This window comes from Marmota marmota, unplaced genomic scaffold (assembly GCF_001458135.2).
Source record: "Marmota marmota marmota unplaced genomic scaffold, marMar, whole genome shotgun sequence".
Classification (NCBI taxonomy): domain Eukaryota; kingdom Metazoa; phylum Chordata; class Mammalia; order Rodentia; family Sciuridae; genus Marmota; species Marmota marmota.
The window spans coordinates 28,953,561-28,979,925 of NW_026000242.1; the positions used below are offsets into that span (position 1 = coordinate 28,953,561).

The following is a 26,365-nucleotide window of genomic DNA, read 5'->3' on the forward strand; positions in this document are numbered from 1 at the left end:
GATGTGACCACTACCACATTGCAGTTTTAAGCTTTACAGATGGCCACCATTTTGTAAAACCTTGGAGCACATTTTCAAGAGTGGTTGAATCTGTTTTTCTCTAGATTGCAACCCTAATTAGCCCCCAATAATTTTTATCATTGTTGTTGTTCTCAGCTAGGTTGATTTCATTGTTGGTAGCAGTCCCTTCTTCACTGGGCTGTTTGTAAAAATAAAAATGCATGCTTGACAAAAAATAAGTAATGCACAAATGTCAAATGATATGATCATTAATTGCCACAATACTTTTAATTTAAGCATCTTTATTTTAGATTCTTTCTGGCTCAGAAACAATACTTGTCATTTCTCACTAACCTTATCTTCTAAGCATTATGCCTGCTGGTTGAGGATTGTGATCTACAGAGAAAACACAAAAGAACACAGTCAAAATCAAAAGCACTTTCCTTCTGTGAATAAGTGATCCAAAACTAAGACAGTTACAAAGAAATGGCTCTCAGCTGTTTTAAGCCACCCTTTGGGCCTCCTATGGGTTTCTTTGGCAATGCCTTGGCAACTTAATAAATCACCCCTTGACATTTCATAATAAATACCTAATGAAGTTACACATCTGCCTTTTTTTAAAGTTCACTTTACACTCATTTTGCTGGATAAAAATTCTGGCACTGACAAAAGGTCACTTCCATGAGTAAAGAAAGCTTCTCCACTGTGGTGTGCATTCTCTTCCTGACAGTCTGGGAAGCGCTAGGCAAGAGCCAGGAGAAGTCAATAGTCTCTAGTCCTAAATAGGAACATGGATCCCAAGTCTATTACCCGGAGCACCCCTGAAACACAGCAAGCACAAGAAAACACATATCCAACTCACGCATTCCTCCATACTGCTTCACTCTTGATATGCGTCCTGTTGGCCAGATCAATCTTCCCAATCACACACCCTATATCTATGGTGGGTAGCCAGATGGGGAGGGTGCAGAAGGTGTGGAGAAGCACCCCTGAACATCTAGGCTGTTTGTGATTGAGAACTGATTTGTGTCAATTGCTGTTAAACAGAAAAGCTTCCTTAATTCACCACTACTTAGCCAGATCAATAAGTCCATCACTGCTATCCATCCCTTCTGCAAAATATAAACCATTCCCAGAGCAAGAAGAGAGGGTCATGGTCAGTAGACAACTCTCAAGGACATCTTTTCTTAGTGTCCCAGTGGTTGAGCCCTATGTGTATCATGCATCAGTTGTATATGTGCCCCAAACTATGTATGCCAGTTTTACTTGTTAACAGCATTTTATAATTAAATGTTTCACAAGCCAAAAAATATTCCTGTAGACATAAAGAAAATGAAGTTGAATGAGAATCAAATTTTTTAAATCAGTCATCAAATTAGATGTGGGCAAGATGATCGTAAAACTTTATAGGAAAATAGTTAACTCCTTTTTATATCAGTAGAGAATTCTATAATCACATTATTGTGTTTTCAGTTTTCACCCTATAATTAAAAACCTTCAAAAGAAACTGTAGAACATGGGTTTTATGCCAGATTGTGATACAAAATGTCAATCATGGGACTCTTAACAAAATAATAATTAAACAAAACCAAACACTTGTTTCTATAAGACTGGAGAACAAATGCATAATTTTATCTTGTAAGGTATGAATATAGAAATGTACATAATTGATGATTCCATGCTTTTGTTGAATTTTTTGATGAACAATTAGAGATCCTGATTCTAATTAGATATAAAAGTTTCTATATAAGTTCATTGAGCTGTTAATGCTCATAAATTGCTGCTCATTTTTACTTTGTCTTTATTTTGCTTAACTTACCAAATATTTTCTTAAAATTTGCTTTTTTAAATTTATTTATTCTAATTTGTTATACATGATGGCAGAATGAAATTCATTTCATATTATACATATAGAGCACAATTTTTCAAGTCACTGATTGTACACAAAGTATTTTCACACCATTCGTGTCTTTATACATGTACTTAGGGTAATGATGTCTAACTCATTCCACCATCTAATTCTCACTGCTATCTTATAAAGTAAGAGTATATTTTTATAGGAAAGAACTTAAAGATCAGAGAAGTCAAGATTCAAATTCAGTACACTGCCCTAACTGGTATTTTCAAATGGATATGAAAGCAAACTTATTGAGAAGCAACCACAATTTCTAAATGAAAGAACAAAATAGAATAGATATGAAGATATTCTTAAAGGGTTAGTTATTTGTAATGCATTGAATTATGTTTGCCCCTGCAAAATATTGGATTCCTAACTGGGTAGGTACTCCTAGCTCTAATATATCTCTGAATGTGACCTTATGTGACCATATGGGTTGCACATAGGTCATCAATCTAAAATGGAGGCAGTGCAGTAGGCTTTAATCCAATGACTGGTGTCCTTATAACAAGGGAAAATGGGGACACAGAAACTGAAATGCATGGAGGGAAAACAACGTGGAGATATGGGGAGAAGCAGCAAGTGACTGCAGTGAGGCACCTACAACTAGGCAAAAGGGGAGATGCTGAAAACCTCCAGAAGCTACAAAGAGACAAAGGGTTCTGCCTGAGAGTCAAATCCTGCCCACATCCTCAGACCTTTTGTTTCCAAAGCTTCCAGAACATCGATCTCTGTTAATTCACCAACTTCTTAGTGCAATGATAAAGACAGGAGTATGAAACTACTACAGTATTGACCTGGAAAAGGTTTTGGGGTGTGTGTGTGTTTGTGTGTGTGTAAGTGTGCATAGGTGTGTGTTGGGGATCACAATGTAAAATCCAATGCCTACTGTGTATTGTAGTCAAAAGCAGTATGTAAAAGCAGTGTATACCACAGCCTAGGCAAATAGATTGCCACTGATATCTATTTGGGAAATCTCCTCAAGATAGGAGGCAGGCAAAATTTACAAAAAAAAAAAAAAAAAATAGAAAGAAAGAAGAAAAGAGAAAAGTCTGGGAAAGGAGAAGAGGTGGCATGTTTGTGGGTGGAGCATGCAAGGCAGTTCCTAAAAACAGCAAGCTTTTCTGGGAAGACGGGTGTGAGGAGCAGCACAATTAAACAGAGTAGCTGGTGATCTGGTGATATACTGTGTGAGACTGGCCATGTGTTTCTTGCAAAAGAAAACAAAAATAGCTGGTTTTGGCAGGTATTTGGGGAAAAGGGTTTAGCCAATCCACTTTGCATAAGTAAAAATGATTTAACCCAGCCAAAGCTTCAAAAGAAAGTATGTGAGGCGTGTTAATGATATTGGGAACTCCATCCAGACAGGGAGAAAATCAGAGTAATGGAAAAGCAGACCTTCAGGGACCTATGTGCTGTTGACAGCAGACGGCAGAAGATTGCTTCATATTCTTACACAATTAAACTAATTCCCTTTAAGCTTCCTTCACATACCATAAACAAGATCCCCCTATCCCTTAGAAATTAACTTTTAACATTTGGGCAAATGTATTTCTTAATGCCCAAATCCTTATCCCCCTAAAAAAAAAAAATCCCTGTTAAAATTTATTTTATAAAGGGCAAACCAAAAAGTACTTTGCAACCAGCTTTAGCCTTGCTGCAGCCCAGCGTATGGCATATCAGTGACACAAGTCAAACAGCACCAAATTCCTATGATACAGGATTACAGTATTATTAGCTGAGAAAAATAGCATTATTACTCAATCTTATTTATTTATAAAACTGTGTAGTCAATAAAGGTAACAAAGGGACAACAAAACAAAACCTAATGACTTACTCTGATACTAAGAACAAGATGATGAGACAGGGAAACCTGCATGATCTGCTGAGCTGCCGTTTCCATCTCATCTCATTACAACATTTCCGAAGGGACCCCAGCTCTCTTCCTCCTCTGGGCTAGGTGAGGCAGCTGATTTGTATCATGCCTCTATACCCGATTCCCACTGGCTACAAGCCCACTCCATGATGTTATCCATGCATATGAGCAAGGCCTCCCACTGCCAGGATGGATGAGAAAAGTAGAAGAACTTACATTTTGCACCATTGGCTAACATAAAATTCCCTGTATGTAAGATGGCAGAGTAGCTGAAGAGGAAGTTTGATGGTAATTGAGATAAGGAATCAAAGCCTGGTTGCACCTGTTCACACTTTAATGTTGCACTCAGTAACTCCATGTCTGTGATTCCTCAGAATCAAGTCAATTTATGATTATTTTTATCTCTTAGAGTTTCTGAGGATCATCTCTGTAACCGTCTGGTGCATGGATGTGCACTGCTTCTCCAGGCTGTTCAAAGCAACTCCCACTTACATCACCCTTGTATGTGAGGAAGCTCACACCTTGCCATTCTGCAAACATTTACAGGGTCTTGACTATACCAGGGATGGACTAGGTGTCAGGCAGCGAGGGGATGGAGAGTGGCCGTTGGTGAAAGGAGCCTGGAAAGATGCCTGGGTGAAAAAGCTAGCATCCCCTCATCTGGGTGCATTACAACACAACCAGTTGGTCAATACGAACACAGTAGCAGAAATATAGAGTCCAAGACGATTCAGGATGCACAAGTGAGACTGAATGTGTGCAATGGATGTAAAACAGGAAGGAAGAGGAAGGCATGAAAAAAGGAACGTCTTTGGGGCTGGGGATGTGGCTCAAGCGGTAGCGCGCTCGCCTGGCATGCGTGAGGCCCGGGTTCGATCCTCAGCACCACATACAGACAAAGATGTTGTGTCTGCCAAATACTAAAAAATAAATATTAAAATTCTCTCTCTCTCTCTCTCTCTCCTTCTTTCTCACTCTCTCTCATTCTTTCTTAAAAAAAAAAAAAAGGAACATCTTTGAAGAACAGTGAAAAGGAAGGGCAGGACTCTTGGCAGACAGTGTGAGAGGGATTGGTCTGGAAGATTGTGACTCAACAGTTTTGTCTCACAAACTCTAATGAATGACAAGGTGCCATATATAGCAATGGTCAAGCAGACAGGTCTCAACATTTCAACAAATTTCCACTGAGCACCCACTATTACAGGTCAGACTCTAAAGGCCCAATAATGTCAATGCCATGAATTCATTCAAGTGTCTACTTCAACAACAAGTCATTTAGTTTTACAGAAAGACAAACAAGAAACTGGCAAAGGACAAAAAAGAACTAAATCTAGGAAAATTGTTGGAAAAAACTTTAGTCCTCCTGAAAATATTTTAACTAGTTGTATTAAGCAGGAAAGTGATTACTGCATATCATTCTCAAATGGTTTAGAAAGGAAGTGGGGTCCCTTCATTCATTAATTCAATAAACATTCAATACCTACTATGTGTCAAGTTTTCTCCGAAGCAATGTTTTAGTCAGCTTTTTTTCCAATGTGACTAAAAGACCTGACCAGCAAAATAGTAGAGGAGGAAAAGTTTATTTGGGGGCTCATGATTTAAGAAGTCTCAGTCCATAAAAAGCAGTTTCCATTCTTTGGGGCTAAAGTTGAGGCAGGACATCATGGTGGAGGGAAGGAGCTCACATGGTGATCAAAAAGGAGAGAGAAAGAGAAAGAGAAAGAGAGAGAGAGATCGCCACTTGCCAAATACAAATATGAACCCCAAAGGCATGACCCCAGGGACCCACCTTCTCCCGTTACACCCCACCTGCCTCCACTTACCACTCAGTTAATCCCCTAATTCATTAGGGGATTAATTCATTGATTGGGTTAAGGCTCTCACAACCCAATTATTTCCTCTCTGAACCCTCTCACATTGTCTCACACATGAGCTTTTGGGGGACAACTCACATCCAAACCATCACAGGCCCAGTAGAAATGAAAGATATCTCCACCTTAATGGAAGTCAAATCCTGGGAGTATGGATAATGCATTTTAAAAAGGAGTAGGGATATAACTAAAAACTCATATCCCTTTTAAAGATTCCAATAGCCTTTACGTTTATAGATAGGTGCAAATATTCTATGGCATATGTTTTAAGGAAAAAAAATTTATTTATTGTGAACTGTCCAAGAAACTGGAAAGATTGTGGATCTAATTCAAAAATTAAAGAGATTTCTGCTTTAATTCTTGTTATATGTAGAAAAATATTTGATAAATGTTGGAGTTTTTATAATATGCCAGTGACTTAACTATACTGTAATGCTTCCTAAATAAATTTTATTTTCCAATGTTATTCTTTCATTGAGTGATTTATTGACCACTCCCTAAGTGTGCAATGCTGTTGCAGGTTGTGGGAAAGAAAAGAATATGCAGTCCCTGCCCTTGGCAAGCATATCCCTTTATAGGAGGAAGAGAGGGTAGAAAATAAAATATGTACATCAGTAACAATTAGAAAGCAGTCAGGAGCAATTCTGGAAATATTGCAAGATAAGAAGTCAGCAGCATATGGAATTCCTGTTATCAACACAGAATGGGGATTCTCTCCAGTAAGAAAAAGACTCCTGCCACTTCTTAGCTACGCAACTGCCTCTGAGTGAAGCACTTCACACTATTCTGTTTAACAATGCTGCTCACTAACAATCAGTCTGTAGATTAGGTCTCGGAAAAGTACTGCACTCATGGAAATTAATTAATCTATTAATTACACCATCAATTATGGTGAAGCAAAAGTCAATTCAACATTATTGTTTAATACCTATTGTTTTTAATGTCAGAATTGCTGAGCATCCAGTCCCTTCCCCTCCATCATCAAAACCAAACACAAGCTATGCTTATCCAGATCTAGATGTCGGTCATTGATCTATGATGCCTCACCCCTGAAAGACGGGATGCGGGTACTCCTGCTGATGAGAACATATGGTTCCGATGGTTTGGCAGGCGAAGTCCTGGCAGAGGAGTCTCAAAGCATCAGCAGATGCTGCCATAGCACAGACATCCAAATGGTGGCATAATTGCCGCTGCTGCTTTGATGCCACATGTTTCACTGTGATGACAGCATCGCCTTTCATAGAGAGCTGGTGGCAAAACAGAGCCTCTCTCCAATACCCAGACAGACATGTATGAGTGTGAATACACACTCACACACATACACACACACACACACACACAAGCAGACAAAAATCAGGTAAGGCCTGCAAAATCAGGTAAGCCCTGTCTGCCTTCTGTAGGTCTTTCATCAGTCTCTGATGGTATAAAGCCAACTAGAAAATGAATAGCAACCAAAGAATTATTTTGTTCTTTGCTTACATAAATGATATTTAGGTTCTACTTGGAAAACAAGAAATCACCACCAGCTTTTCATGGAACTGCCAAAGACTAAAGAGAAGATGGCCAGTTAGCAACTGGGTGATAGAACACAGATTACTACTCACTCTACCCCATTCTTCCTATCTCCTCCACTATCTAGTCTCCTGAACAGTCTTAGATACTGCCAGGTCCCAAAAGCTTCCTATCATAAATTGCTCAGATTCATCTTTGTCAGACTCATTCAGTCAAAAACTTTGTTTATCACCTACCATGGGCTAGCAAGGTAGGAGCTTCAAGGATCGCAAACTCAAAATAGTTGAGGCTCAGGGAATATTCTTCCTCCACATCTGCCAGGTTATTTTTCAGTCGTTCATTCCTTTTCTGAGCAATGACAGTCCAACACTATATTCATCCCAGGGATGCAATATTAAACAAGACAGATGTGGCACTCTGTCTCTAGAAAAGGACTTCTTAGCCAGATAAACCAACCAATACAGGGCAGTGTGTAACATGCTCCAGTAAGGTATAGGGTGGTTTAGACACTCCAGGTGGGCAGCACTCAATACAACTGAGGATTCTGGAAGGTGTGGAGAGGAAAAGAAGGATACCCTGAGTCCTGAGGATAAACTGATCAAGCAGGTGACTAGGGAGGAGGCACAGCCAAGGCATAGGGAACAGACAGACATGCATCCTAGTTTACCAAATGCTCTAAGCTTTAATTCTTCATCTCTTAAATGGGAAAATAGTAATACTGAGTGAAAATGTGAGTAAAGAGCTTAACATGCAATAATTGATAGCTATCATTGTTACTGTCATTATCATCATTATTATCAATGATAACAACAACATCTGCAAAAACTTACAGGTAAGAAAACACATGAAATATTCTGGAAAGTGGACATGGTTGACTTGAGCTGGAATATAACTGTGTATGTCTATGTGTCTATATGGGGTATTATGTGGGTAGAAGTCTGAGTTACTTCTACCCTAAGTGTCATACTGAATGTTACACAAGTTATCGTTCCCACTCCACTGACAGTAGCATAACTCCTTGTATTGTGGATGCCATACCTATGAAAGGAGCATTTTGGATACTTGTCCTATTCACCCCTAAGGACAGATTTTTGTTTTGTTTTGTTTTAGTTTTGGGAATTGGATCCAGAGGGACTTAGCCACTTACCTACCTCCCCAGGCCTTTTGATGTTTTTATTTTGAAACAGGGTCTCACTAAGTTGCTTAAGGCCTGTCTAAATTCCTGAGGCTGGCCTGGAAATTGCAATCCTCCTGTCTCAGCCTCCAAAGTCACTGGAATTATAAGAACTGTTGATGTTAATGGGTATCATTCCAAACTCTGAGATGCCAAGTTTAACTCCAGAATGGACAGGTACAAATACCAGAAAACACAGCCACTATCATGCTAATTTAGATAAATCTCTAAGTTGGGATGAGTAAATGATTTAACAGCACAAAACTGCAGAGCTGTCTGTTTTGAATGTCAAACATTTGCATAGTCCACATTTGTCATTAACTGTATGAAAAGTAGACAAATTAATGAGCTGACAGAATAGAGATCTAACTCACATATAAATAACAAGAACCCACAGGAAAACAAATTGTCTTCCTTTAACACAGGATGAAGTCACTCTGAAGAAGTGAGAATAAAAGATTATACACACTGATCTTTTATAAAATGCAGATCCAGAAACTAAGATGTTTGGATAAAGAACTAATTATCTACAGTCTTGGGACTAATTCTCATGGCTGATGGACACTGATTAAACTTTCCAGTCAGGGTGGACATTTCGAAAATGAAGGGCCACACAACCTGAGTATAGCAAAGATAGAAAACCTGCTGAGAGGTTGGAGGTTTAGGGGGCAATATTTATTTGCAAGTTTTCAGGGACACATCTGGTTGTTCAACAGTCTTTCTGCTAGATATCAAGAGCAGTCTGACTTCTCTCTACTCAAGCATTATCAAAGGTGGATGAGAAGCTGAAGAATGGGTTGGTGGAGTTGGAAGGACACAGCTTCTGTCTTGCATGGATATAAATTCAAATCTGCTGTATTCTACCTCTTCTCAGTTATGTTATCTTTAGCTTCGTGGGTTGATAGCCTCTTTTTTGAATATCAAGTGAGTCATATGCCTCTGTGAAATGTTTAATAGAGGATTTCATCAAGGTATTATAAAAACTAGAAAAATCAACAAACAAATAGATTCAGTGGCTACCCAATACTCACTAGCTGAAGGTTAAAGTATAACCTGTCGTTTAAGACCATCATGTGATTCTAGCCTCAATCTGTAACTAAAAGGGTTAAGCACTTCCACAACACTAACTGCTTTTCCATGACCACACCTTTACTCACTCTGATCCCCTGCCTTAAAGGCTCCTCCTGCCCTACAATTTTCCCAGCAACTACCCAGCCCTCAGGATCTGACTTGGGTCCCGACTGTGGCAGGAAAAACATTTTAGATACTCTTTAGCTCTCCTTTTAAAATCTAATTAGCACCCCACCCCCAAGCTAAGAAGTGGGTTTTCTTTTCAAGGCTTTGAGTTTTCTGGAACATGTAAAACGGAATATCAAAACTGGGTGGTTCATACCAAGTATTGGTACATTCTTGGAGTATACTGAGGAAACGCTGAATTGGATGTAAGATCCCCATGGGTAGCCACCAATGGAAAGTCTGATAAACTCCAGTGAGCAACCACCATGGCTCCATGATCCAGGAGACCTCACTGCTCTTTCCAAAAGTGAAGGATAGTAGGTTTTGAATGGATCCCCTCATTTTTTAGAGATGATGGTAGACACACTCTCCAAAACTTTGCCTCTCTTCTTCAGGGTCAGTCCAGATCCAGCTCCATGGCAGCAATCCCAGACTGCTGTTCCCTGCTGGAGCCCCATTTAATTCTCTTCTACTCGTTAAGTATCCTCAGCAGGTACTAGAAGAACCAAGTGAGAAAGGGAAGCTTTTACATCTTCCTCTGGTCTCTTTCCAATCCATCATGACACACACTCTGTTCCTGCTTTATTCCAGGAACCTTTTCTCCCAACGAAACTTGGCTCTTAAGATCAAAAAGTTTGCTTTTAAAATTGTCATTTTTGATGTGGACTACAAAAGTCTATTTTGGAAGTTTAAAAATAACAAGATTTTTTTTTTCCTTTGCTTTCTTTGCTTTTCTATGGACATGCCTCCCGCTTACTCTGCTCCCTACCAAGATGCCCCTGATTCTCCACAGGTAAAGTGAAGGCCACCAGCTTATTAGAAAGACCATAGATAAGACAGTGTGGAAAATAAAAACTCAAAGTTTACTATCTCGAGGTGTTACGCTTCTATCATTCCACAATATTTAAGGGAACATGCACTGGAAATAGACAGTCTTGACACCAGCTCTGACACTTACTCATATGCCATCATTGGCAATTAACTTCTCCATGCCTCTGTTTTATCATCAGTGAAAGGGAAAAGTAATTTTCCTCACTTCTAACTGCTGCTGTGGAGATTAAATTACTATAAAGTACTGTACAAGAATATGTCAAATCCACACCACTCAATATACGTTAGGAATTTTTATGTATCATGCTTTTGGGAACTGAGTCTGTATTGCCTTGAGGTATTTCTAATATAATTAGTCTTTACTACTTAAATACATTTTTACTTAACTTTCTTTGTAGATAAACCTTCTCTTACACTTGATTTTAAGTCTGTCCACTATTTTCTTATCTATAGAATAAGAATAACTATCTTGTGAAGCTGAAAGCATTGAATAGAGGTGTTTGTGAGTGCGTAGCCCTGTCCCAGGAAAGAGAATGGAAGCCATCACTGTTCTATCCCTTAGGAGAAAAGGGGAGGTACCCAGGAAACTCAGAGGTAAGCCCAGATCCACACAAAGAAGGTGGTAGGCAGAGAAGACTCTCTAGAAGCCTCCCTGATACCCTGAAACTTTGTCATCTCAGGTACTATGGATGGTTTGCCACTGCATCTATATCTTCGAGTCTGGAAATTTTTTCTGGAACTAATTAGGCTACTCTGCCACCTCATAGCAGACTGAATGGGCCAAAAAATTAATTCCCTCATATTCTGGCAACTCCCAGCCAGTGACTGAATGGACATGAGTCTCAATACCCTGGTTCCCTTACTCCTTGAACAGAGTAATTTTGAACTGTGTTTCGTACTGTTTCCCAGAGTTTTTCCTCTGGAGTAAACTCCAGTTGCTCACTGTTGCAAATAGCTAACAGCACATCCCTTTGGCTTCCTTTCTTTCTTGAATTTCTTCTTCACAAACCCACCAGTGCTTGGTGCTCCGCACTTCCACAGCTACAACCTCCCTAAATCCAAATTCTGTGAGATCTGAACTAAGATAACAAGGTCACCTATGTATATTGGTCCATTTTACAAGAGTAGCCACAGAGAGGTAATAGCATACCTATCTCCATATATAGGAATACTAGTGAATAGGGTGCTTTAATGAAATGAAATGAAAAGAGACTTTGGTTTTGCCTTTCACTTAACTGGCTGTGTGAATTAATGCAATGAACTATCCATCCCAAATTCATATATTGAAACCTTAATCCCCAGGGTAATGGTATCTGATACAGACAGGAGAGACAACATGTAGACTGCCCACAACCATTCCTCTGCAAACACTTTCTTATGCTTTCTGGGAGGTTTTGCTCTGAAACCCCATACTAGTATGAATATATTTATATTAAAGTACTTGTCTCATTGTTATGCACTTTAAACCTGTCTTCCCTAGAAATTTTATACACTTCTTCAGGTTAGAACTTCTATGCCCTCATTTTTTAGAAACATGCAATTCCTTATCCCTCTGTGAGGAAGCTCACCCCAATTTCTGGTGTACAATAATAAGTTCTAAATAAATGCTGTTGAAATATGAACCTAAATTTTATTTTGCCATGTCTGAAATATATAGTGAGAACAATTAAAAATAAATTATAGCCATATCTTCATCTTTCTGTATATTGCTTTCCCATCCTTACTCTTCCAGGAAATATCTTTACCTGAGGCTTTGAGCACTGTAAACAAATGAGCACCAAGTATTACCTTTGAGCCCTTTGGTGATGGTCAGGAGATTAGGAGGCAGCATCTCCCTTGAAATATATTAAAATGACTTGACCAAGCAAGTAGGGGACAGGGATGGACAGCATTAGACAGATTCAGCCACAAGGTGAGGGCATAGGTCCCCATGAATTTCATTTCCTTTATTTAAAAAAAAGAAACAAACAATTACGGCACATCTACAAACCATGCTGAAATCATAAAAATTTCATTACTTTATCAGCTTGGAGCAAAATCATCAAAAACTATAGTCACTTCTAATCTACTCTTGTCTGCTTCTAAGTGCTGCCTCACATAGCCTGGGAAAAAGCCTAAAAAATGGAAATTAGTTGTTGAGATTAAGTCCCTTGGCCAGGAAGAAATCCTCGTACTGTATTTAAAATAGCACACCATAGTTCTTTATTGAAGAGACAATTAACTGTAAGGAGACAGAACTTAATGTAAGCTGATAGCTCTTGGACCTCTTTAATGAGAAAAAAATCAAGTTATATACATTGATCTTACCAGAAGACAACAATCTGCACAAAGAAATTCCTGCTTTCCAGCTTTGTATCCATGACAGTTCCCCGTGGCACCACTTCTGCTCTGAAGCTCTACCTGATATGTGCCAACAGCTCATCAAAATCCACTTGGACATGATCCTCCTGCCTTAACCTTCCTTTTTCGCCTATATTTTCAACCTAGATTAAAGGTCTCACCATTCTATGCACACCACAACAAGCCAGGACCTTGAGAACCGTCATCAATTGTTCAGTCACTCATTCCCTCCCATGGTCACACACAGATACAGGTATGTCCACTGAATGCCAAATCCTGGGCATTCTCCCTCCTTAATATCTTGAACTGATGACTTTGTTTTGTTGCTACTGCCCACCCTTTCCCCAGACCCTCATTTCTGAATTTTCTATAATTAGTCTCCATGGATCCAGGCTATCCCTCACCCCATATGCACACAGCTTTTGGTTGGTTTTCCAAAATGCAGCTCCAATCATGTCACTCCCACCTTAAAAACCATTCAGTGACAACCAACCCCATTCAGCACTAAAAAGACTCTTCATACTCTTCCTTACCCCAGATTTCTTGCCATGGTGAACTACAAATGATTATTCATCTTCCGAGATTTCTCACACTTGTTGAGCTTTGCAAATGATACCCTTGTATCCTTGTAATAAGCCCCACCCACCAGAAGAGGCTAATGCTTATTCCCCGATTGGGACTTGATTTCAATGATATCTCCCTGTGGATGATGCTCTGATATCCTTCCCTGCAAACACACACACACACACACACACACACACACACACACAGAGAGAGAGAGAGAAATGCATGCATGCACATGAACATAATACAGATATCAGCTTCTAAAGTCCCTGGGCGTTGCTGGTTCATATCATTTGTCACAGTATGTTATATTTCCTGTTGAGTCAGTGGACTTCCTAACAATACAGTGGCCTCTGAAAATATTTATTTGGATCTCCTAAATCTGACCTAGTTTCTGGCATTCAGTTAAGTATTCAGGAAATACTTATTGAAAGGAAAATGGAAAAGATGAATGACTGAAACCAAGGCATATTCCCCATTCTCTGGTGATATGATCTAGGGTCTTATCTTAGACTTATTACCTAGTAACACTTGTGCGGCAAGAAGAACAGTTTAATCAACTAAACACATCAAGAAAGCCCCCAAAGAAAACAGTCCCTCAGGGAATTCTCCCCTCAACTTGGGTACCAGACAGTTCACAACTTACTTATCATTTCATGAATCTTCTCTTGCTTTAGCTCTTAAGTCTAAACTACCTAAGGGAATGACTACAACTGACATCCATTTATTCAACAGCCCTAATGAATACTAATAATGTGCCAGGAAATAATAACAGCTAACATTTACATCACATGCACTGCTCAGACACGAGGTTAAGAAAGTTCCACCAGGTTTTTAGTGTTGCTGTAGGCAATGGACTGAGTACCAGATATACAAACAACCTCATGCCACATGGGAAGATGGGAAATATTTCATCTAAAATTCATTTAATGTCTTTTATAACAAACACTTATTGAATGTTCAAAGTCTTTTATGTATTTCAAGGCATTATCTTGAGGCAAGCATCTGTATTTTACCAATCAGGAAACTGTTGACACTGAAGAGATCAAGTAATTTGCCCAAATCCTATAGCTGAGAAGTGACAGAGCTATGATTTGAAACCAGATAGCAACATTGCATCAAAATAATAAGAATGATTATTTCTGAGTGGTAGTAGAAATAGTAAGTTTTATTTTCTTGGTCCTAATTTTTACCTTCTTTTATGTTTTGCTTGTTCATCTTTTCTAGTTTTTCTACCGTGAACTATGCAATCTTGAATATAATTTATAGTAGGAAAAAACTGGTGACTGTGATAAAAAACAGTTGCTACATTATAGGGAAATGTGCAGAGGGATAATAAAATGCTAATAAGATGAGCCATCTAAAACAGGCATGAGTCCACTTCCAGAATTGACTGGGCACCAATGGACACTGGGGGTTTCTGGCACCAGTTCCTATGCTTCCTGCTATTGCAACCATTCACAACCATAGCTACAGCCTGTAAAAATATACCATAACTAAAATGCTAAAAACATCTCTTCATGATTTTAAAAACAGACATAATCCAAAATACCCAGAAAGATCTGGTGGTTGGTGCTTTTTTTAGAAGCAATGTTACAATGTGATTTCCAAGTGAAAGCAATCAAGTTCAAACTCTGCTGTCAGTGTATGGAGTAGGCACTAGGTGCACCCATGCTGGGCTGTGCAGCCTGGAGCTGGCAGATCCTCTCTCTGCTCTTTCTTCTGGAAGTCTGTAGAAATCTGGGTCACTCAATCACATGGCTGACCCACATTTACAGAAACCCAGCCTTCCCGTCCTATTAGAAAAACAGCAGCTCTCTGGAAGCAAGCTTTATGAATAACTAAATTTACAGATAAGCCCGTTTTAATTAGCTAGAGAAGAGGAGCCCCACTCCTTCCTCCACACAAAGCCAATACTGATTTTCTTACATCTCGGCACATCTGTAAACAGCTCCCAGTGGCTTCTACTGCACTGATTAGTCTCTCCTTTAAATTTCTTTTGAATATAATTAATTTGCTTCCCCCACTTTTTCAATCTGCACATCAGCAGAGCTTTTGAACCATCAATCTTCCAGGGATGATAGCAGTGTGTGATCTCCCCAACGCTGGGAACTCTTGGCTTCTGTGAGTGCTGAAATTTGGTTTGCTTCAGCTCTTCACAATGAATCACAAGGCAGAGGGCTGGGAGAGAAATTAGCTTGAATGAGCTATGAGTTAAAGTTATTTTCTGTGGCTTCAGGGTCAAAATTCCAAGATATACCCATTCCAACTACTGATTTCCTATTTCCTAGGAATATGTTTACTAAGAAGTATAGTTTTGTCATTCAAATGTGCTTCGAGAGTTACCTTTTCTCTTTAGGACAGCAACTCACTCTCTATGACACAAAAGGAGCAGACAAACTTATCAGGACCACTTAGCAATGAAGGGAGAAGAGGCAGCCTATGGTGGTCTGATCCAGGATGACAGAGGGAGAGATGACCAGTTTGAAGCCACTGAAAATTTTTACTGAAATATCCCTCTCTGCACCCCACCCCAAACCACTGATTCAGAGTTAATGCCCCCACTTCCCATCACACAAAGAAGGCTAAGATTAGCGTTGTACTTAGGTCTGCTTATGTTCCTGCATGAGCAGGGGGGCCTCTATAAAATGCATGTGGATTTCTTTGTTAAGCATTAGTGGAGTGTTGTGAAGCATAGCTTATAATCAAGGTGTAAAAAGAAATGCGTTGGTGTAAATTTTATCTCTGGATCAGAAGGAAAAGGAGCATTATGACAAATTAAATATCATTTTTTCTTTTCCTTTTTTCATTTTATTTGTCCTCACTCTCTTTTTTCATTCTTAAAAAAATGTTTGTTGAACTGGTAGATCAGGGAAACTCTGTAGATCTAGCATATCTAGATGTCAGCAAGGCACTTGACAAAATTTCTCATGAGATCCCAGAGGACAAGACAGGGAAAAACGTGTGCTGAATGACAAGTTCAAGAAGGGGGTTTCAAATGGATTGAATTTCAGTATTCACAAGGCAGAGTGTCAACCTGGAGTGAAGTCTCTAGTGGCTTGCCTCAGGGCTCTGAATTCAGTCTCATATCTGTCAACATTTTTCTTAATGACTAGGATTAGGTCATGGACTTCTCACCAAATGTTCACATGATTCCAAACTGGAGGGGGAGACAATAAATATGTATGGTGACAGAATCAAAGCCCAGCATGATTTCAATAGGCTAGATCAGTGTTTCTCAAAGTGTGGTCTGCATGTCACCAACATCAGAATGCTGGTTTAAGAGGCAGATGGTTGAACACCCCCACACTATTGACTGGATGCAGACCAATTTTAAAACACAGGAACCAGGCCATAGCTATGTGCAACAACATTAGATCCTGATTTATAAGCTAGTGTCCCCAATAACATCCTTCTCTATACACATATGAAAAGGGCCATCAGATTGGGATATCTCAAGATCAGCCTGATGAGAAGGAGTAAAATCCTTATGTTTTGTTTTAAACATAAGGAAGGGCCAAGGAATATACTTTGGGAATGAATTCAAGCTGGAGTCTGACAAGCATTAGATGGTGGCAGCAGATTACAGCCAAGTGACACTCAGGTGTGGGGGGCAGTGTTCCAGTTCAAACCTTAGGGGTCCCTCTTAGAAGGCAGGATCTCATAACTGGCTCCCCTCAGTAAATGGAAGGTTTGTTCGCGGTTCCTTCCTGGGAGAGAGTCCTCAGCAGGTAGTTCTATTAGCTTTGTCACTTTAATAACAACCAGATTTATCAAGCGAAAACTCTACAAAACATTGAACAAAGAACAATATAAATATTACTTGTTCCTGAAAATGACACTCCACTAGGAATTTCGGAAACTTTTATATTTTAAACACCAACTCTAAAATCCATTTCTAAGGGCCAGTTTATAATTCATGCAACTCTCAAGCTTGAGGAAATTAAAAATACAAGTGAAGCCATGTCATTTTACTATTAAATACTGGAAGTCAGTATTAGAATCCAGAATCAAAAAAAAAAAAAAGAAAGAAAGAAAACCTGGCTCCTGCCCCTTAACATGAGACATTTTCATGAAGCCCCTGTCTCCTAACATAATAAGCAATTGATTTTAGCCAAAGAGTTCAATTTTCTCCTTGCTACCCTGGCATTTTATGAGATTTGGCCCTCTGAAAGTAACTTCAGTGCTGCAATGAAGAACCAACAGAGAGTCATGAAGCAAAAATCTTGCTGAAAGGACAAAAATTGCCCTGCAATGTTTGAGAAAAAGACAGCACCTCATGTTTCCTTCACTCCCATAATGAATATTCTATCCATGTTTCAAATATTTCCCTTTAAAATGAAGTGGAATTTCCCTAACAAATTGAATGAGGTGCTTAAAATGGGGCAATAATCCATAAAATTTCCAATCTTTTTCCCTGCACTGTTACTACAATTCATACAATTCACCAAAAAATGGAAACTTTAAAATGAAAACAAGACACTTCATTGATTAATTATATTATGGGAATTCAGTTACCTGTTTGGAAAAGAAATTATCTATTCACTTCCTAAGTCAGGGCATACCACCTTCTTTTCATTACTAAAGGGAAGATAAAACAAGATTATTAGAGCCCAACTTATAGATTTAAAATAACATAAAAGAAGTTGTTCCAGTTCCCAAGAATCTACCTTCCCTTTTAAATTTGGTGTTAACTATATCATGTTGAATCCCTGTCTTTAATATGACTATGCTGTATTCTTACAAAAAATCAGAAAAAGAAAACAGAGCACACTGGAAGTTCCCAGGGAATGAGGGACAGGGGAATAGGCAATGATAGCTTAATAGGTGTGGCATTTTCTTTAAGAGGGATGAAAGTGTTTTAGAACACAGAAGTGGTGGTGTGCACCACTGTGAATGCACTAAATGCCACTTATATACACACTTTAAAATGGAGAATTTTATCCTGAGTTTCTTCTCGATAAAGCAAACCAACAAACACACAACAAAAACAATAAGCCAGGAAAACTGTAAGGTTTCTCTTAGGACATGATCTCATCAGGAGCTCACTGAGCTCACTGATACACTAAAGTCAACTGGGGCATGGAATAGGAGTTTATATGTCAGCCCCCATTCATGGAAATATGACCCCCCCACACATACCTCTCACTATCTGTAAAAGAATTCTAACTACTAAATCAAAGGCTGAAGAGTCACACAGAGGTAATTTCTCCAAAAAGAGTTGGCCTGAGGGTGAGGGGAACTCAGTCTCGCCTCTGCTGTATGGAGAAAGCTAAATTATGCTGGCTGTGTATTCTCATCTCTGAAGTGTGGATAATTATGCCTCATGGGGTTACTGTGAAGGTCATATGGGCATCATCTCACATGATGGAGCTCAGTCAATGTGGCTTATTTCAGGGGGTTTGGAAAAGAAGAAAAGAAACAGTTGTATAAACCACATTTGACAGATCAAGCAGACAGTCAAGTATTGCCAGAAGAGGAAGACAGGGGTCTGGGGGGACTACAGAACTGATTAAAGAACTCAAAATGCTGAGAGCCACAGAGAAAGCAGCATTTCATGTATCAGGTCCAAACTGTTTACCTCAGGCATTATAGAGGCACAGTCGGTATCCAAGGCCAACCCCAGATGGGGGTTTTGAGGTAAGAGGCACTCACCTGATATGACAGATGCATGTTCATTTGTTTTCCAATCTAACCTTGCTCGCACAAAGACCCTCTTATAACATTTAACACCAATTACCCCGAGAACAAAAATCATACCTGTAACATATCATTCCTGCCTTCTTTGACTGCACAGGCGAGCTCACGGGAATCTGATTACTTGATGGTGTTCTGACCCAACATCACCCAATAACACTATCCATATTGTATCTCAGGGTTACTTCTTCCAAATGCTCTTGAAGTTAATGACCCATCCAGCTCCTTCAAGGTAGCTCTTCACCTCTCCTAAACTTCACAGCTTAATTCTGGGATATCATCCTTCCCACCCCTGGTCTGATGCCTTTTTGAGCTTCTTCTACTCCACATGCATAGAACTCTGAAGCCCAAATTCTTCTTCAAAGTTTCTGTTCTAATCATTTTAGCAATTCTGAAGCACTGACAAATATAGAGCTCAAAACTGGATTTAAAAAGATACATTTTTTTTCCCTAGTACTTAGGATGTTTTTGGTCACAGCTCTGAAGATTTTGGGCCCTCACTCTGAACAGATGAGGAAGCCAAAGCCAAGAGAATACCTGCAAACTATTTTTTCATTTGTTCACAGGAAGTCCCCTGGCTACCAGAAGATGAATACTCCCAGTCCAAGGTGTAAGGCCTCTTTTCCCCTCCTCTACAGCCCAGCAAAGAGGTTTTCATGGCAGCAAGAACAGAATGACTTACCTTGGCCTGAGTTAGCAAGCAGCTTCAGATCTTCCTGGTGTATGCAGAAGACAAGACTTCTGCACATCATCACAGGGAACTTTTCCCTATTTCCATGAAAGAGGGTAATTACCAAAAGCATCTTCTGCTACCTGCCAGAAGGCAAATGAGGCTACAGCTTGGTAAATGCAGAAGTGTTTGACAATTTCATACTTTTGTGTTTCAAATTTATGAATGTGTTTTGCGATGAGAAAGACTGAAATAAATATGTAAGGAATCCAGGCACTGTGCTCTGTGCTGTAATGAAATAACTCTTTTAGTACATAGCATAAATCAATAGTGGAGCAAACTTAAAACAATGTTTTCCAAGATGAAGGGGAACAGAACATTTTAAAGAGATCAGAAAAGTAGTGCCAACCAGGAGCATATAGGGATGGGAATTCAAAGTGGAAGAGAATGACAAAACCAAGGCTTTAAATTGGAAATATACTGCAAATATACTGTGGTGGTTAAAACGACTGTGCCTCTTTAAAATGCATATTAAAATTTTAAGCCCCAGGTGATGGTTTTAGGAAATGGGTCTTTGGGAAGTGATTAGGTTTTGGGACAGAGTTCTCAGGAATGAATTGGTGCCCTTATAAAAGTTACCTAAGAAAAACTCCTCATCCCTTCCACAATATAAGTGCATGGCTGGAAGGCACCATCTTTGGAGAAGAAAACATGCTTTCACCCAACACAAAACCTTCTGGATCTTTGCTCTTGAACTTTCCAACCTCCCGACCTGTAGGAAATACATTTCTGTTACTTATAAACTACTCCCTTTACGGGATGCTGCTATAGCAGACCAACCAAGACAAGCACTAAAGTACTTTTGCAAAGAGATACCCAAAGAGGTCAATGTATATAAAGTGAAAACTGAGGGACTTAACACTAAAAGATCATACTTAAGGTATAATCTTTATCTTAAAGATAAAGAAAATAAGAGAATGGTGAAAATAACACCCTGGGTAGAGCTAAAATAGCATGAAATGTCTTACATAAAAACTGATGGCTGAAATGAACCCCAAGTTATACCCATGGGATGAGAGAAGGCCCATGGAAGAGAGACAGGTTATGGGGGAGCACAGTGAGCTGCAGCACCAATAATAGGTTTATGAGGTCTTAATAAAAGAGAAGAGAGAAGAAAGATAATGACCATCTTGTGGCTACGTCTCCCAGGTAGCAGACATTTTTTAAAAACATCAGCCTAAGAACTTCTCAAGAGAACAGAAAACACATCATTAGGGAAAAGTAAGTCAGGTGACAAGAAAATACTGGAAATCTGAGGGACCACAATAGTAAAAAAAGTGATGGGCTGGCTTTGCTGGCTCTGTCAAAGTTTCAGAGTCACTGAAAACACAAGATAAAAGGCTGCTGTGGTCAATGAAACACAGTGAAAATTACTGAAGCATCAAATATTTTTAAAATGTAAATGCATTATTATTGTATCTATCATCATCTTAAAGGCTGGGGGAAAAAGGACAAAAACTCCAGTATTTATAGTCAAGGTCTTCGTAGATTCTTAGCATATCGATTTCTTGCATTGGTATTTGCATTATTTAAAGCTGTGAACCCTATGAATTCAAAGTTACTAGAACAGATCCCCTCCGCATGTACAGGGGTGGATCTGATGTCCCAGTCACATCTTCCTCATTTAACTCAATCTTTGGAAAAGAATTAGTCACAGGCAATGGGCTGCTATTGCTTATGTAGAGTTGATCCTTCCTTTCCTACCAAAGGCATACAATGAGCAGGGATCCTATGCTGAGCTTTGAATGAGACAAACATGATGTGCATCAGAAATAAATCCTTCCCTCATGGAGAGTACCATCAAGCAGAAGGGATGAGATAAATACACAACTGATGTGGAATCAAAGGAAAGTGTTGCCAAGGGATGAAAGTTCAAGTGATACCTGCACACCCACATCTTAGATATGCTCAGTAGCCCTAATAAAACCATCTGGCCCTACAGAGCTGGGTGGAAAAACAGAGTAAGAGATCCTGGTGGTATAACTATTGGCTGGGAAAGTCCTCTCCCTTGCTATCTGGCAGCTGAACAGAAAACATGACAAAGAATCTGAATATGACTTAGTGACTAGACCACAGTTTTTGTTTCCTAGGTTTATACACAACACAGTTCAAGTTTCAAAAATTATCTCGCATAAAAATTAAATTTAACCACAAGCTATAATTCTTATTTCTAGTTGAATGTTCTTGAACGAAAAAGTTAGACCTTGATGACTCTTTTGTTCAAATTGCCAGCTATTAAAATTACACATTTATAAAATGCAAAAGAAGTGGATGATATGTTGAAAACATTAGGTGTTTGGGCATGTCACCAAACTTCCTTGAACCTCAGTATCCTCATCTATAATGTCAGGAGATGGCTAGATAAACCGGGTGATACTCCAGGCAATAAAATGTTGTATACAACAATGATTTTAAAGCCTTAACTGTTATATCACTAAATCTCTTTCTTCAGGTTCCTACATGAACTATAGCTTAGGGCCAGAAACATTTGTTCCCATGCATAAACCCTTGTTGACTTTCATTCACTTCTTCATATCCATACATGTACAGAATGCTCAGGTTTGAAAATTTATACCACAATATCCTTAAGCCCTTTAAAATCTGCTTCCAATTGAAAGTCATCTTTTTAATGTCCACTGAGGAGAATTTACACTGTATTTATGGCCTGGACATAATCATTACCTTCCAATAAAAATGACTCATTAAATAAAAAGCAATTTTCACCCATGAGCTCTTAGAATATATTTGCTTACTTATGGAAATCCAATAGCCTCTTGCTCAATATTTCCTACACTTCTCACTACAATTACTTGGGGCTCATGTGTCTAAGATTTTCCAAATCAGAGCAACTCAGTAACACTAAGAAAACAGAAAACAATAACAACAAATACCCATGTGAACAAAACGACCCTCTCTCTCCAAAGTGAGAGATTCTAGGATCCATTTGAGACCATCATGGCTTCTGACCTTTATTTGGCTTCCAGTTAGAAGCCAAAACAGAGATGGCTGTTTCCAACATCTTTATTAAGAATCCCATGAGTCAACTAGGACTCATTCCCCCCGCAACAAAGAGACACGTTCTTAGAATGACATCCACCCAAAGCTGGTTTCCCAGCTCTGCATGTTAAGTGAGCATTTGAGGTCCCCAGAATGATTAACTATTTTATTGAGAGCCGGTAGCACACTGTTGGTGCTCCCCACACGGGTTACTTTCCCACTGTAGCACTTTCTGCCTGAAACCAGAATTGATATTAGACAGAGCAAACAATTTAATTTTACTAAGGGGCTGGAAACTCGACCTGTCTCAGCTGGAGAACTACATTGGATTTTTCAGGACAAAAGAATGCAAAAACCTTTCTTTCCCCACCCACCCCCCAGCTAAGTGGCCTGGCCATGTCAATTCCAGCATAGAATTTTCAACATCCCTGTGTTCAGTCAAGGGAAGATGGAGTGCAGATGAGCATCACTTCATTTAACATACACTGCCTGGAGCCACAAAAGGGATGGTTTGTATTTGAGTTTTTCATAGCTCTCTAGTATTTTATAACAATGGTACTGTTTCTCATTTAAATACTCAGCATTTTAATGTTGGGCTTACCAAAAACAACATAATAATTGCAGAGTAAAAAGATACTTTGGGAAAATAATTGTTTGCATATGTTAATGACTTAAGGAGTTTTGTAAGTAGAAGGTGAAGATGTGTCATTAAAATTATGTGCTTTTGTCTTTGCTTCAAATGTTACATGTGATTTTTTTTCAGCACATAAACAACAAAATTTGAAATACCAAGTTGTAAAATACCATGAAGAATGGTGACCACAAACTTCACAACATAAATATAAAGTGCACACACAGCCAACTCCAGCACTGGAAGTCTAGTAAAAGGAGATGTTTACTTACAGCCGTGTCAGAAACTCCACATCTTGGTAATAAATCCAGTTAATGATGACAACCTAACGTAGCAAAAGCAGCTTCTAAATGATCAGGACAGCTTTGAGCAGAGTAGTACCTACATTTATAAGTCCAGGGTTCAAGGCTCAGCTGTGCCATGGAGCAGCTGGGAGGCTACAGTAAAGTCACTTCATCTCAATAATCTCAGTTCCTCAGATGTCAGCTCAGGACGCTGGGTTCAAAGGATTTCAAGAAATCAATGAATCATTTTTTTAAAATCCAATTGAATCATAATTTTGGTAGGGAGTATATTAAAATTCTCTAAACCTTTGAAAATTAATAATTTAGGTGTGGATGTGTGTTTGTTAAGTGGGTAGATACACTTCCCCTTTCCCTGCATCCATGCTTATCCTTCCAGCTAGAATGAGAGTCTCCTAAGCAAGGAATGAAGCTGTCTCCATACCCAGCAACTCAGACAACACACCTGACACAACAATCAGTTCACCCAGGATGTTTAGAGATAATCCATTTTACAGTCATAAAAGCATAATTGCTATGTAGCAGTATTTAGAAAATGGAACCCAAGACGGGAGAAGTGCATGCGTACAATTAAAAAGAGTGGAGTGACGGAGTAGTGAACAAGTTTTTCCCCTTAAAGTATAGACTTTCTAGGGATAGGAGAGTTTGAGATGGCGTTCGTTTATATCAAAACAGAAAATTATTGAAAACAGAATACTTCTATGCTTAACAAATGTGCATTTAAAACTTCATCTTTTAAATTATATTCTTCCTACAGTTTAGACTGTTTTGTTCTAAACACAAAGAGCAGTTATCAAAGTCAGTGGCAAATAACCAGACTTGCTCCCCACCATTCCTGCTCCCTTGTAAATTAAAATAACCAGTTTACAAAACTAAAATTCCTTTAAGACTTTATCCAGAGGCCAGCTTCTCAGTGAAGCTTCTTTAGAACCCACTACCACCACCTGTGTGTTTTCTTTCCCCCTTACTTGTATTATTTTCCCACTTAGCAGTTAAAACCATCTGACATATTAAACATGATCATTATCTACTTCTGCATGAGAATGTGTAATGGATTATTTTAGTGCCAATGTGACTGGATTAAGGGAAACACAGCTGTAAAGCAGTAATTTCTGGATACGTTTATGAGGGCATTTCCAGGGGAGAGTGCATGTGAATCAGGATATTGAACATGGGAGGTCTGCCTTCACTCCACATGCTTGGGCATCCCCCAATTGACTGGGGACCTGGACTAAACAGAAGATAGGAAAGGTCTCTCTTCTGGAGCTGGGAAGCCTTCTTTTCTTTCTCTTGGACATCAGAATTCTGGTTGCTCAGCCTTCAGAGTCGGAAGCTTATACCAGTGTCCTCCTCCTTCAGGATCTCAGGACTTTGGCCTTGGATTGAGAGTTAACACGTTCAGTTTTCCTGGTCCTAAGGCCTTCAGATTGAACTGGGCCATGCTACTAGCTTCCCTGGTTCTCAAGTTTACAGATGGCCTACTGTGGAACTTCTCAGCTTCCATAATCATATGAACAGTTTCCCTAGTAAATCCCCTAACTTGTCTTCTCTCCTCTCCTTCTCACTAAATGCACTCTGTCTCTCTCTCTCACACACACAAACTCTACGACCTGCTAGTTCCATCTGTTTCAGTAAAGAAACCTTACTATTACAAAAATGTACCACAATACTACATGCTATTTTATATTATATATTATAAATTCTTGATTATCTTAGATGTGATATATTTTATAATATTCATATGTTCATTATAACATTATGCATTGCATTATGTATTGCATGACATAATATATATTATATAATGAATAAGTGAATAAGGCAGATATTTCCTGGAAGCCCCTGTCAACCAAGGCACAATAGAAAATGGGATACACATGGTGGGGGGAGGTATCATTAATCTAAAAGGATACAAATGTGGGTGCCCAAGGAGCATTATGTGGTCAGAACAAGAGAAAGGGCTGTGGAGTAAGATGAACCTGAGACTAGATCCTGGTTCTATTACAGGCTAGCATTGTGAACTTTGGCAAGTTATGTGTCTTCTCTCAATTTCAGTTCCCATGTATCTGGAGTAATAGGCATACCAACCTCATAAGTTTAATGAAAGGTATGAATGAGTTCAAGTACATGAATCCCCTTGAAGAATGCCTAGCACATAGCTCTGGGTAAGTGTCACATGATGGTAGAGATGGTGCTGAGAAGGGGATGGGGGACAATAAAGATGATTATGATATTGTGATTAACAATGAAGATGGAAAAATAAGTTCATCAGACAAAACTCTCTCAACATCCTCAACCTCTAGCCCCTCTTCTATTTCCCTCCTTGCTTTCACCTCATGAATTTATGCACATATGTTTGAGAAAATCACCCTCTGACTTTGGATGCTCACAAGGAAGGAGGAGTATAAAAAGATGCTTGGCCCACATCAGTCAAAAAGGACAAAATGCTAGAATTTTTTTTTTCCTTGTAGTTTTAAGCAGTCTAGGGTTAAAGGAAATAAAACACAAAAACTTGATGAACCAGGACCCTTGGGAAATGTGTCATTTTGCATGGTTGAGTTTTCCAAGTAGTGCAGCAGATAGACATAATTTGGGGGGTTTTGTTTTGAGCTAGCACTCTCTCTTCTTCACTTGCTCTATGATGCAGTCTTTCCAAAGTGTAGTGTAGTTCTCTGATCAGACCCAGTTGGTGTACCACCAAGATCTGCTC

At 39.1% G+C, this 26,365-nt stretch overlaps 1 protein-coding gene across 9 annotated transcripts in view; it reads right to left on the reverse strand.

Moving 5' to 3' along the window:
- Fat3 (FAT atypical cadherin 3) overlaps positions 1–26,365 on the reverse strand; it is a 622,271-nt gene that overhangs the window by 447,173 nt on the left and 148,733 nt on the right. The gene's annotated exons all lie outside the window — the stretch shown is intronic.